Below are 15082 nucleotides of genomic sequence, written 5' to 3'. Positions count from 1 at the left end.
ACGGCGGCCGGATCTTCAGCCGCCCCAGTCACCACCGGCATTTAGGCATAGGGAGCTGGGGCAGGGGGAGTGCGGGGAGGGCCGCCTGCAGCAAGTAAGGAGGGGATGGCATGCAGCTCCCGTCTGCTCCGCCTCCTCCCTGAGCACGCTGAGGCCACTTCACTTCTCCCGCCTCCCCTTAGGCGCCGCAAGCCTGGGAGGCGGGAGAAGTAAAGCAGCAATGGCGTGCTCGGGGAGGAGGTGGCGCAGAGGTGAGCTGGGCAGCAGCTGCCACATGGCTCCCTGGGCCGAGGGAGGAGCTGCCATGGTATGGGGGGGTGCTCAGGGCAGAGGAGGGGTGGGGAGCTGCCACGGGAGGGGGTTCCTCAGGACGCGGGGGGGCAGGGAGCCACCGCAGGGCTTGGGGACGGGGGAGGGCGCAAGGTGGAAGTTTCGTCTAGGGCGCAAAACATCCTTGCACCGGCCCTGACGGTAGGGCTGGGGGAGCCATTGGGGGTGACTGACAACAACCAGGGCTGGGCTGGGAGGACTTACAGGTTTCCTGGGACAGCTACCTAAAAAAGGGAAACTCCTGGGAAAATGGGGACAGGTGGCAGCCCCTAGAGACAGGAACCACTCAGTGCAGCAGGGACAGGTGGCAGCTGAGCTCGCTGGCAGGGGCAGTTGGTTCAAGCCCTGCTGTCCTTGCCTGCCTGCCTCAGCCATGCTGCATCCCCCTTTGAAGTCAGGGCAGTTCAACCCTCTGCCACCCTTCATCCCATGCAGGCCCATGTCTGCCTTGCCAGAGCTGAATTAGGAGGGCCGTGATGCTGGCTCAGATACCAGTGCAAACACTTGAGCCCAGAATGAGCTCTTTGAACCAGGCAGCTGGTCTAGTCATGCTCCTCCCACTTCTGCCTGTAGCATTTCATGTTAGAGAGACAAGTGGAGGGAGGTAAAATATTTTATTGGACCAGTTTCTGTTGGTGAGAGTGTAAGGACTGAGGACTTTTTCTTTAGTAAGTAGCAACAGCAACCACACATAGACAGCAGCAGCCATGAGCTAAGAAGCAGCAAGTCACATCCTCACATTCCATCTAAATTACATCAAAACAGTGTAACATCACGCTGTTAAGAAGGCTCCCGTCCAACAGTACCCAGCACCACCAGATAAAGAAACAGATCTTAAGATCTTTAAAGGAAACTGTGCTTTATAGAGTTCTGTCTGGCAAGAAATCACTTATCAACCGTTGTGACTGTAAAATCTCTACTTCTATTGTCTTGCCTTTGTGGTCCCCACTTCCCTATTGTTTATCTGTAGGGTCTGTGTCTGATTCTTTCATTGTTTCTGTCTATTGCATAACTCATTTTGCAAGATTTAAATCAATTAAAGCAGTGAGGTCTGATTGGGTAAAGAATTGTTTAGTAGTGGGCTAGGGTGGGTGAAAAATACTGTTTTATAGGACTTTAGTTTAAAATGATTGGTTAAGATATAGCTAAGCAGGACTCAAGTTTCACTATATAAACAGGGTCCAAAGGGAAGTTCTTTGGAATCCAACTCTAGGGCACAGCCCAAGATCAGAGCTGACAGACCTCAACACCCTGCCAACCATGTGGTGCAGAAGCTGGAGTCCCCACATGACCTGGTCCTGACTGGCCACCAGGAAAAGTTTGTCTCCTTTATTGGGAGTGGTGAGCATTGTATGCTTAGCATGTGCGTTCTGTTTTGGTAACTGTTAATAAATAGAGGATAAGGATTGTAATAAAGTGGCCTCTAGCGAGACACAACAGAGTAACAATTCAGGACAAATTGCTTACAGCAGGACAGTTACAGACCAAAGCTGGAGTTCCTTTACTAAGGCACGCCAAACCAGCCAAACAAAGAGGACTTTGGTTTTACCCCATTGGCTAGCCAGAAGTCATACAAGCAATTCCCTCGGATACTCAGTTCCCTTGTATCACCACCATCACCACTTCTTATGGGGATGAATGGTTATGAAAACCAATATCCCAGTAAAAGAAAAAAGGTTCTCCCGATCCCAAAGGACCAAGCCCCAGACGCAGGTCAATATACCAGTTAGATCTTACTCACAAATCACGCTGTTGCCAATCCTTTTGAATCTAAAATCTAAAGGTTTATTCATAAAAAGAAAGAAACATAGATGAGAGTTAAAATTGGTTAAATGGAATCAATTATATACACTAATGGCAAAGTTCTTGGTTCAGGCTTGTAGCAGTGATGGAATAAACTGCAGGCTCAAATTAAGTCTCTGGAGTACATCCACAGCTTGGATGGGTCATTCAGTCCTTTGTTCAGAGATTCAGTTTGTAGCAAGGTTCCTCCAGAGGTTAGAAGGAGGAATGAAGACAAAATCGAGGGGTTTCTAGGTCCTTTTATATCCTCTGCCATGTGGAAGGACCCTTTGTTCTTACTGTGGAAAATCACAGCAGCAAGATGGAATTTGGAGTCACATGGGCAAGTCACATGTCCATTCATGACTCAGTTCTTTACAGGTAGAGCAGCCATTGCTCCCATAGTACCTTGAACATTCTCAGGAAGACTCTTCATATGTGGATTGGAGTCTCCCAAGGTCCATTGTCAGTTAAGTATTTCTTGATTGGACACTTAATCTGAAGAGTCCCTTCTCAATAAGCTGGCCAAATGCTTCACTGGTGCTGCTTAGAATCAAACATATTGAGATACAAGTACACAGCCAATATTCATAACTTCAAATACAAAAATGATACATGCATATAGATAGCATAATCATAACCAGCAAATCATAACCTTTTCATAGACATCTTATTTGACCTCCTTTGTACAAGATTTGGTGGCACTATAGGACCTTGATTGCAACAATGATCTATATGGTCACAGTTCGTGTCATGTCACACCCCCAACGCAAAACTGATGCAGGAAGGGATGACACAAACATCACTGACTGCATCCCAAGAGCCCTCCCATTCTCGGTTCTGTCTTACTACAGCTAATATTGGGTTAGAAGCCATATTAGTGTACGACAGAAATGATTTATCAAAGTCATGTTAAATAACATGATTGAATCTTTTTACAAACTCAAGGTAAAACTTGATTAGAATAATAGTGGATTGGATCTGCTCTTGCAGCATGGTTCCTGTATGCATAGGTGCCGACTCCGTGGGTGCTCCAGCCCTACACGGGACAAAATTAGCAGGTGCTTCACACCCACCGGCAGCCAAGCTCCCCCTGCCCCCACCTCACCTCTTTCTTCCACCTTCCATGTCCTCCCCCTCCCTCTCTGCTCTTCCTGCCCACTGTCTAACAGCTGTTTGGACTTTCCGGGAGGGCGGGGGAGCAGCAGGTATGTGGCACGCTCAGGGGAGGAGGCAGAGAAGAGGCAGAGCATGGGTAGGTACTTGGAGAAAGGGGGTAGAATGGAGGCAGGAAGGGGGCAGGGCTGGGATGGAAAAAGGCAGGGTAGGCGGAGACTTTGAGGAAGGGGTGGAATGGGGGTGGGGCGAAGGCAGTGCAGGGGCGGGAAGAGGCGGTGCAGGGCAAGTGGTGGGGTCGAGCACCCACCGAGCAAAGGGGAAGTGAGTGCCTATGCCTGTATGTCTCGTGATCTTGCCAAGAGCTAAAGAACTTAGCTACTTTATCCATACAAGCTCTGGCAAATGTTTGGAACCCAAGTAAGTTACTGTAGATATTAATGGTTTTCATAGTACAGGACTCTTGGAATTTTGCCGTGAAAACAATATAGTAGTGTGCCTCAGTTTCTCTTTGCATACAACACATCAGGTCTGGAATGTCTTTTCTCCTGTGAAAAGTTCCAAGACTGTTTACAGGCACTAACTGTGCAACATCAGCATTACAAGGCCTTTTAACATAAAGTGTGTTCTTATGTATCACTCTTAACATGTTCAAGGGATTTTCCAAAAGATTAGGCACATTGTACATTTTTATTGTTCTTGGTGATAGCAACACATTAGTTACAAAAATCACCATTAGCAATAACAACAAATTCATTGCAAGTGTCCATTTACAATAATTTTTGTCATGCCATACCTTTGGCTCAATACCATTGGGGTTTTGGCATTTTAGGGTTTCCCTGTGGCTTCCCTTTGCAAAATTAAGTTCTCTTTTTCCTCCTTGTCCTATAGGATCAAACCCTGATTTTTCTTGTTTAACATAATCAACTGGCTGATTGGGTGTGCCCTTTTCTAACAGCTTTTAGAAAGTCTTTCTTCTCCCTGTCAGCCAGGCAATTTGCATCCAAACAGACAGGAGCTGGTTCACCAGTTTTCAGATCCTTAACTGTTACCAACTCCAAGGTTGGACTCTGTCTTAAAGAGATACTATCCATTTTTACTAGCAAATTAGACTCAAAGTTCTGTGGTCCTTCCATTACCAACCTCTGCTTCCACATGAAATTAGATGTTAAGTCTATTGAGAGACTACAAGTCATATCCAAAGTGTCTAGACATGAGTATATCTGCCATCCCTTGCATTTTCGAGAGATTAACTACATGGCTGTTCTGCTCTGCAGACTCAGCTACCCAGTCTTCTCTCTGAACCTGAGACACAGACTGTTCCCTCACAGAATCTACATGGAGACATTTCTGTTCCAACAACATTGTTTTCCCAACAAACTGGTCAAGCACAACCACTTGGTTAAAGGGCTGTTTAACTTTCTTAACAATTTTCATTCCATCTTTTCAAAGTGATCCACACTGGACCTTTCAAAGGGAAAGTCAGTGGATCCATACACAACAGAAAATTTCTGGCTGTTAGGACCTAAACCTTTCTTGATCAAATCACTTCCACACCCTTCAGTTGCAGCAAACTGCTTGCAAAGACTACCCTGAAAATGTTTCTCTTCAGCAATCTTTCTAAGCACCAATTCATCTTTACCTTGCTCCACAGAAGCATTGCTCTGCTGAGCCACTACCAGCTCCTGAGTTTCACTTACATTCCAAATCACCTTTGGCTCATCAGGCAGATTCCTGCACAATCCCCTTTCAGGCAAACTGCTAGATTTCATAGTCAAAAGGTCAGAAGCATTCTCCTTCCCTTTGCCACACCCAAACTCAGGAATCTTTTCCTTCTTGCTACAAGTTTCCAAACTGTCAGTAGGTAACACAATCAAGTCACCTTTATGCTCTCCTTGGCCTGGGCTAGGACAGAGTTGCTACACCTTTACCAGCAACACATTAGCATCAGGCAAAATACAAGCACCGGAATTGTCTGGTCTCTAGGATTTTGCCATGACACTAACTGGATGCAACCAAGTTACAGTGTCATTCTTCCTAGCAGATACAAATTTAGGACCATTCCCTTCCTGGGCTTTAGTTGAATCCAGAACCAACTCTGAGACAACTGCACTACCCTCAACCATCACAGGCTGAAAGGCACCTTCTGTCTGCTCCACAGACAAAGAACTGGAGACACATTCTCCTTTACCAGACACACAGCTTGGGATCTTCTTTCCCTTGTCCCAGCACACAGGGCTGTTCTCAAACAACTGCTTGGAGACTGGGATAGCTCCCTCCATGGGCAGTAAATACCCCTAACAGACACAGGAACATTCCCTTCACTGTCACAATTCTCCACACAGATAACAGATAAGGTATAGGGACATTCATCTTCCACTATTCTTGCCTTCCCAAACTACTGACTAGACAAAGCCATCTGCTCACAAGGCTGCCTAGGCTCATCCAGACTTCCCTTGCCTTCCTCTCTCTTGTCCCAGCAGCCAGGGCTGGTTATAGACAAATATTCGGATAGTGGGGCAGCTTCCTTACCAGGCACATTGCCACTCCCATCAGATAAACTGCTGCTCTTCTCACTACACTGAAACAACAAGGAGTCCGGTAGCACCTTAAAGACTAACACATTTATTAGGGCATAAGCTTTCACGGGTAAAAAACCTCACTTCTTCAACTGCATGGAGTGAAAATTACAGATGCAGGCATTATATAGTGACATGTGAAGAGAAGGGAGTTACCTCACAAATATAGAACTGCATTCTGTTTTGGTAACTGTTAATAAATAGAGGATAAGGATTGTAATGAAGTGGCCTCTAGCGAGACACAACTGAGAGTAATAATTCAGGACGAATTGCTTATAGCAGGGCAGTTACAGACCAAAGCTGGAGTTCCTTTACTAAGGCACGCCAAACCAGCCAAACACAGAGGACTTTGGTTTTACCCCACTGGCTAGCCAGATGTCATACAAGCAGTTCCCTCAGATACTCAGTTCCCTTATATCACCACTTCTTATGGGGACGAATGGTTATGAAAACCAATATCCCAGTAAAAGAAAAAAGGTTTTCCCGATCCCAAAGGACCAAGCCCCAGACGCAGGTCAATATACCAGTTAGATCTTACTCACAAATCACGCTGTTGCCAATCCTTTCAAATCTAAAATCTAAAGGTTTATTCATAAAAAAAAAGAAACATAGATGAGAGTTAAAACTGGTTAAATGGAATCAATTACATACACTATTAGCAAAGTTCTTGGTTCAGGCTTGTAGCAGTGATGGAATAAACTGCAGGCTCAAATTAAGTCTCTGGAGTACATCCACAGCTTGGATGGGTCATTCAGTCCTTTGTTCAGAGCTTCAGTTTGTAGCAAGGTTCCTCCAGAGGTTAGAAGCAGGACTGAAGACAAAATCGAGGGGCTTCTAGGTCCTTTTATATCCTCTGCCATGTGAAAGGATCCCTTGGTTCTTACTGTGGAAAATCACACAGTTCTTTACAGGTAGAGCAGCCATTGCTCCCATACTACCTTGAATGTTCCCCAGAAGATTCCTCAAATGTGGATTGGAGTCTCCCAAGGTCCATTGTCAGTTAAGTGTTTCTTGATTGGACACTTAATCTGAAGAGTCCCTTCTCAATAAGCTGGCCAAATGCTTCACTGGTGCTACTTAGAATCAAACACATTGAAATACAAGTAGACAGCCAATATTGATAACTTCAAAAACAAAAATGATACATGCATACAGATAGCATAATTTTAACCAGCAAATCATGACTTTTTCATAGACATTTTACTTGACCTCCTTTGTACCTTGGTTGCAACAATGATCTATACAGTCACAGTTTGTGTCAATAATGTCTGAAGGATATTACAGTGTAAGGCCCTTTTCACTGGTAGAAGGCACCACAAACCCACAGGAGAGTATGCCTTGAGTCCTAGGAACTGAGTAAGGATGGCCCTGAACCCTAGGAACTGGGTAAAGATAGGGGTGCCTAAATTAACTGGGTTATGCCTTGAGCCCACGGAAGGGTAAAGGTGAGGTGCCCTAAAGTGTGCATGTAACAAGAGAGAGTAGCTTTTGAGCTTACACCAAGCTCTTCGTCAGCTCTGGGAAAGGTCCCAGAGTGTCACAAGATGGAGCAGATTTGTAAGCGTAAGGATCATTTTTCTATGTCAGTTCATTTAGAAGTGTAGTGATTGTTGGTGTGGCATTTAGTGCACAGGATGAGGTACACCACATGTTGTGACAGGCATGTGCAGGGCCCATGGATTTTGAAAGGTGTGTTGTCGGGGGTGTTGATCATCATATCAAGGGCACTACATCTGCAGGTTTTGTATCCTCCACCTCCCTAGGTAATCCATTCCGGTGCTTCACACACACACCCTACCCTCCAGTAAAAAAGTTTTACCTAATATCCAAACTAGACCTCCCTCACTACAACTTGAGACCATTTCTCCTTGTTCTGTCATAAGCCACCACTGAGAAAAGTCTAGATCCATCCTCTTTTGAACACCCTTTCAGGTAGTTGAAAGCAGCTATCAAATCCCCCCTTATTTTTCTTTTCTGCAGACTAAATAATCCCAGTTCCCTCAGCTTTCCTCATAAATCATGTGCTCCAGCCCCCTAATCATTTTTGTTGCCCTCTGCTGGACTCTTTCCAATTTTTCCACACCCTTCTTGTAGTGTGGGGCCCAACACTGCACACAGTACTCCAGATGAGGCCTCACCAATGCCGAATAGAGGGGATTTATCATGTCCCTCGATCTGCTGGCAATGTCCCTACTTATACAGCCCAAAGTGCCATTAGCCTTCTTGGCAACAAGGGCACACTCTTGACTCATATCCAGCTTCTTGTTCACCGTAACCCCTAGGTCCTTTTCTGCAGAACTGCTGCCTAGCCACTTGGTCCTTAGTCCGTAGCAGTGCATGGGATTCTTCCTGGTCCTAAGTGCAGGACTCTGCACTTGTCCTTGTTGAACCTCATCAGATTTTTTGACCCAATCCTCTAATTTGTCTAGGTCCCTCTGTATCCTATCCCTACCCTCCAGCATATCTACCACTCCTCTCAGTTTAGTGTCATCTGCAAATTTGCTGAGGATGCAATCCACACCATCCTCCAGATCATTAATGAAGATATTGAACAAAACCGGCCGCAGGACCGACCCTTGGGGCACTGCGCTTGATACTGGTTGCCAACTAGACATTGATCACTACCCCTTGAGCCCGACTATCTAGCCAGCATTCTAGCCACCTTATAATCCATTCATCCAGCCCATACTTCTTTAATTTGACAGCAAGAATACTGTGGGAGATCGTATCAAAAGCTTTGCTAAAGTCAAGGAATAACATGTCCACTGCTTTCTCCTCATCCACAGAGCCAGTTATCTCCTCATAGAAGGCAATTAGATTAGTTAGGTATGACTTGCCCTTGGTGAATCCATGCTGACCATTCCTGATCAATTTCCTCTCCTTGAAGTGCTTCAAAATTGATTCCTTGAGGACCTGCTCCATGATTTTTCCAGGGACTGAGGTGAGGTTGACTGGCCTGTAGTTCCCCAGATCCTCCTCCTTCCTTTTTTTTAAAGAAGGGTAGTAGGTGACAACAAGTTGGGGGGTGTGGTCAGTGGGGTTTGTTTCTGCATGGGAATTAGTGTTCTGGGGTTTGGTGAAGGCAGTTTTAAGTGTGTTCAGGTGTGTACCCTAGACTTTCTCCAAGGAACATATTCTGTGGTATCTGAGTGCCCAGCTGTTGCTAACAGATTTCCTCCTATGTTTGGGGTGGTTACTGGATCTGTGGAGTAGGTGTGGTGACCCATGTGTTTCTTGTATATAGTTGTGTGTAGGGTTCCATTGATGAAGCTGATCATGGTGCCTAGGAGTGGGAGTTCTCTAGAGAGAGTCTGATGGGTAGTGGTGGTTGAAGTTGTGGTGGAAAGCTCTGAGGGAGTTTAAGTTGTCTGTCCAGAGGATGTAAATATCATTGATGTATCTCAGGTGTATCATTGGTTTTGTGGTGCATTTGTCCAGAAATTCTTCCTCAAGGTGGCCAATGAAGAAGTTGCAATATTGGGGAGCCATCCTAGTACCCATGGCTCTGCCCATGGTTTGGACAAAGTATTTGTTGTTGAATGGAAAATAGTTATGGGTGAGGATGAAATGGATGAGTCTGATGCTGTGTTTGGGGTGGTATCTGAGTGTTGTCTTGTAGATAGTTGAGGCAGGCAGCGATGCCGTCATTGTGAGGGCTTTTGGTGGATAGGGAGGTGACATGCATGGTAGCAAGGATGGTGTTATAAGGAAGGTTATTAATGTTGCAGAGTTTCTGGAGGAAGTCAGTTGTGTCCTGGAGGAAGCCAGCCCTTTGTGTGGTGAGTGGTCCGAGGATGGTTCTATGAGTCCCCATATCCCTTCAGCAAGGGTTCCATGGACAGATATGATGGGTCTGCCTGGCGTCCCTTGTCTGCAGAAGGTCCCTGGGGTAGGTTCATGGGGATGAGGTTGTCAAGTTTCTCTTAGAGTTGTTTGGAGAAGGATTCGATGATATCCCTTAAATTCCTGGGTGGACTGTGGTGTAGGGTCTCTGAGTTCTTTATAGTAGGCAGTGTCGGAGAGTTGTCAGTTGGCCCCATATGATGTAGTCTTCATGGTTCAGGAGTATGATAGAGACAATCACTATGCTCTCAAATGAACTCAAACAGAAAAATGATAAAAGACAAAAACACCCTATCACCTGTGGGCCAACACTTTTCACAGAATGATCATTCCGTATCTGACCTCTCAGTCTTTGTCCTCAAAGGAAACCTGCACAACACCTGCCAAAGATGAGCCGGGGAGTTTAAATTTGTAACTCTGCTAGACACTACAAATCATGGACTGAATAGAGAGACACTGGATTTATGGCTTATTACAAGAACCTATAACCCACTAACTTCCTCTGTGCTATGACTGCAGAGGCGCTAACTTCACCATGAATGGTCTCTTGCAACATGTATTAACTCCTTTTGCTTAACAATCTGTTCCACTTTGTGTTTAGCTGTGGCACTCGTACCTCTCCCAAAACGGAAGAGCTCCATGTAAGCTTGAATGAATGCTTGTCTCCCTGCTTGTCTCCCTCACCAGCAGAAGTTGGTCCAATAAAAAATATCACCTCACCCACCTTGTCTCACTAATATCCTGGGACTGACACAGCTATAACACTACAAACAACATTTCATTTCACAAAACAACTTGTATTTGCTGAGTCAGTGACTCTTGGCTACAGTCCGGAAGCTGCTGTTCTCTGACATTCCTACTTACCGTCCTGTGGGGTGTGAGTGCTCACAAACAGCACGTGAAGAAGGGGCAAGCTCAACAGCCAGGTTCTAAATCAGGGTCGGTCTACACTTAAAGCATTACAGTAGCACAGTGGGAGCGTTGTGTCTGTGCTGCTGGAGCACTTCAGCATAGACACCGTGGTTAATCCACTTCCCTGAAAGGTGGTAGCTAGGTTGACAGAAGAATTCATCTGTTGACTTAGTGCGGTCCACACCGGGGTTTAAGTCAGCATAGCAACCTATTCACGCCCCAGTGTCAGTTTGTAGTGTAGATCAGCCCTCAGTGAGCTATACACAAAGATGGCTGCTCAAAACAGAGAGTCTGGGCAGGAGCCTGGGACTCAGGAGGAGACCTGGGGTCCATTCCCTTCTCTACCACAGACTTTCTGTGTGACCTTGAGCAAGTCATTTAGCCTCTCTGGGCCTCAGTTCTTGAATCTTGGCCCTGCCCTGACTCTCAGGGGATGTGAGGGTAAATGTGTTAGGTTGTGATGCACCCATATCCTGTGATAAAGGGGGCTGACTAAGTATTGTTGCCCCTTGGCCCAAGAAGTGAGGGGCTTTGCTAGGTTGTTTCCGTCAGGGGGAGAAGCTGATGACAAGTCAGGTATTTCTTTGGCACAATCCCATTTATTCACCAAGCACGTCTCAGATGTTGCTTTCCCTGAACACAGCAGGAACAAACAGCTGCAGGCAGTTTCCTGGCTCATACTTCCCAACTCTGCCTTTCCAGCCAGTCCTGTGCCCCCAGGAAGCTCTGTCTGTGCTCCCTCTCAGAGCCATGCTCACGGCTGTGTCTCTCACACAGACCCCAACAAGCAATCCCCTAGCCACAGTATTTACAACCAGGCCCATGGAAACCCTCAGACCATATGGCTTAGTCCTGCTCAGGCTTCGTCCTGGGTGTGACTGCCTTGGGTGGTAGCATCTATTGTCTCCAGCTATCTCACTTCCTGAGGGGGCTTAATTGCTCCTTCCAGTTATCCTGAAGCAGGGTGGTTAGCCCACTCCTCAGCTTTAACCAGGTCTTTGGGGCTGGTGGCTGAATTTATTTGGATGTCACAGTTAAATAAATAATGTCCTGGTTGCTAACTTTGCTGCCTTCTGTGCACAGATTATTATTTTTATGACAAGTTTTTTTTTAATTGTGCCTTACATGTGTGTAGTTATGTATGCCTAGTGCTTTAAAATACCACTGTTGCCTTGGTTACCAGCGTCTATGGCTCTCTAGTGAAACGTACACTGAAGATTCACCAGACAGGCTTGGCTGTCCCTAGCAGGGTTAGTGTTGATTAAAGGGGATTCCATAGTGTGGGACTGAAAAAGCCACCCAACCATCCTAAAACCTGACTGTACTGATTGGGTTGTCACCACGGATGTCACTGTGTTCCCAGACACCTCTGGCCAAGAGGAATGCAGCTTAGCCTGCAATCCTGGCTTAGCAGCCATCTGGCAATGAACATACTGGGAAGTGGGTCTCAACCATCACCCTGACTCAGAGTCAGCCATTTGCCCAGCCCCCTCACCTTTGCCTTCAGAGTCGAACATGTGTGACTGATTCCAATACTACCCCCATAAAACGGAGGGGGCATATGGGTGGGTGGGTGTCCACTGGGAGGCTGGCAGAGAACGCTAGCCCTGAAGAGGCAGGGAGTGCAGGGAGTTGAGGGGAATGAGATTTGCTTTTTTCTAGGCTATAATAAGATTTTTAACACCCCCACACCCTGACTGCCTTTTGTGACACCCTGAAAACTACAGAACTTTCTCCTCAAGGGACACCACTCTTTTCCTATTCTGAGCACGGACTTAAGGGTCAGCACACATTCCTGCAGCCACACCTGACACAGCGGCTCACTTCACCCCCCCTCCGGGCCACTGGCTCTTCACTTCATAGAGCAGGGGTAGGCAACCTATGACACGCATGCCGAAGGCAGCACGCGAGCTGATTTTCAGTGGCACTCACACTGCCTGGGTCCTGGCCACCGGTCCGGGGGACTCTGCATTTTATTTAATTTTAAATGAAGCTTCTTAAACATTTTAAAAACCTTATTTACTTTACATACAACAATAGTTTAGTTGTATATTATAGACTTTTAGAAAGAGACCTTCTAAAAACATTAAAATGTATGACTGGCACACGAAACCTTAAATTAGAGTGAAAAATTAAAACTCGGCACACCACTTCTGAAAGGTTGCTGACTCCTGTCATAGAGGCACAGAGTTTGGGCCCACACAGGACCATGAGACCATAAGCTAGCGCAATCTCCTATATAGTACAGGCCATTCATTTTCAGCCTTCCCGCTCTAGTGAACCCACTAACCTGTGTTTGACTATAGCTCAGTATCACAGGCACACTCAGGCAGGTATAGCATCTCTGTGTTGGCCCATTCTTTCAATATTCCACCCAAGAGGCTGTGTGGGTCTCCACCAAAAGCTAACAGTTTGCTGGTACTCAAGGCTATTTGGGGCTGTTTGTCAGGGAAACATTTTTAGAGTTCTGTACCATGTAGAACCTTGGCTTCTAAAACTGGTGGGGGTGAAACTTGTCCCCTGCCATGGGCTGGGTCTCAACACTGAGAACAATCAACAGCCCTTGATCCAGCCCAGCCCTGTCTGTACAGCCTGGGGCAGACTTGATTTCACAGACAAAGATCTGGGGCTGTAGCAGAGAGGGAAAGAGGACAACAAACATTATCCATTACAAAGGCAATATTCTGCCAGCAGAGGCGTCTCATGAAAGGCGGATCCCAGCTCTCTGGACCAGACAAGGACTGTACAAGCTGACGATTGGGTGACAAATATCTTATTAGACTGGAAAATAACTTGTTAATAACTCTAGGCTAGCCATTCTCTTTTACCTGTAACCTTACTTTCAAATCCTTTTACTTGCCTTTAGTTTAAATCTATCACAAGCTCTGTTAAATAAACTGCCCTTTTGTTGGTATTGATAGCTACATGCCTTGTGCTAAATGGAGTGTTGAACTGAGGTGAAACCAGGGTGCACTACTTCGCTGGGGGCAAAGGTGTCCAGAAGACAAGGGACCGGACACTCAAGTGTAACAAAGGGTGTGTGTAAACTGCTAGTCTGAAGTGAGACAGAGCAGAGCAAGCAGAGCCCTTGTGCTGCCAGCGGCTGGCACAGTTGGGAGGTATCAGTTGTGGGCACAGATCAGGCTAGAAGCTGAGGCAGTGATGCACCCCAGATACCTCCAGGAACCCTGAAAAGTCTCACACCCACCTTTCCAAAAGGCAGCCAGTTTGGATCTGAAGACCTCAAGAAATGGAGAAGTCCATCACGTCTCTTGGAAGCTTGTTCCAATGGTGCCTTATTTCTAACCTGAACTGGTCTGGTTTCAGCTTCCAACCATCGGTTCTTCTTCTGCCCCTCTCCATTAGATTAACGAGCCCATTAGTGCCCAGTATTTTCTCCCTGTGAAGATACTGATGCAGCATAGTCAAGCCACCTCTCTACCTCATTAAGATACACTGACTAGATTAAGCTCTTTAAGTCTTTCACTGTCAGGGCAATTTTTCCAACTTTTGAATAATTTTTGTGACTCAACTCTGCATCCTCTCAAATTTGTCAATATTCTTTTTAAAACTTGCACACAAGAACTGGACACAGTGTTCAGTATCGGTCTCACCAACACCATACAGAAAGGTCACATCTCTTCCCTGCTTCTCCACATCACTCTTCTGTTTATACACCCAAGGATCGTATTAACCCCTTTTCCGACAGCATCACTCGGGGAACTTAGGTTGGGCTGCTTGTCCACTAGAACCCCTGGATCCTTTTCAGAATCACTGCTGCCCAGGATACAGCCCCCCAGCCTCCAAGAGTGGCCTTCATTCCTTGTTACTAGATGTATAACTTTGCTTTTGGCTGTACTCATAGGTTTCAAGGCCAGAAAGGATCATTGTGATCATCTAGTCCAGTGGTTCCCAAACTGGGGTTTGTGAAATGTTACAGGGGGTTCTTGGGAAAAAATTCCCTAATGGCAGACAGAGCTGTCCCTAGAGATGCCAGACAGCAGGGCCTGAGCCCCTGGACTGCCAAGAGGCAAGCAGATCAAAGTAACCATATCTATCACACTGAGGAGATTTAAACTTCAAGACTCCTTATAGGAAGTGGATATTTTTTGCTGTTTTTAAATTTAAATAGGCAGCTAGTATTCTTTTTAAAATTATTATAAAGAACAAGTTTAAGCTTTGTTGTAACATGCGTTGTTTGCCTGGACTGCTCAAGACCTGAATGCTTGTGTAGGAGGAATGATTTGAGCTGGCTTCTTAAATACCTTCCTGCTGTTTCATATGTGATGCTCCTAGTAACAGGCTTACTCAAAGTGATACAAAGTACAAAAGTGAGATTTTGGAAGAGTGTTGCTGTTTTCATAATGTAATAAAAATACTATAATGATAAATAATAATTAATAATAAATAGTGTGTAATAAACATGTCATAAAAACAAATTTTATATTTCCAAGATCACTGCTTTTATAATTTATACTCAGGTAAAGGCGAAAATCCCTGGAAACATTCATTTTTAGGAG

The sequence above is a fragment of the Chelonoidis abingdonii genome, chromosome 8 (assembly GCF_003597395.2).
Source record: "Chelonoidis abingdonii isolate Lonesome George chromosome 8, CheloAbing_2.0, whole genome shotgun sequence".
Lineage (NCBI taxonomy): Eukaryota > Metazoa > Chordata > Testudines > Testudinidae > Chelonoidis > Chelonoidis abingdonii.
This window is presented reverse-complemented; position numbering follows the sequence as displayed.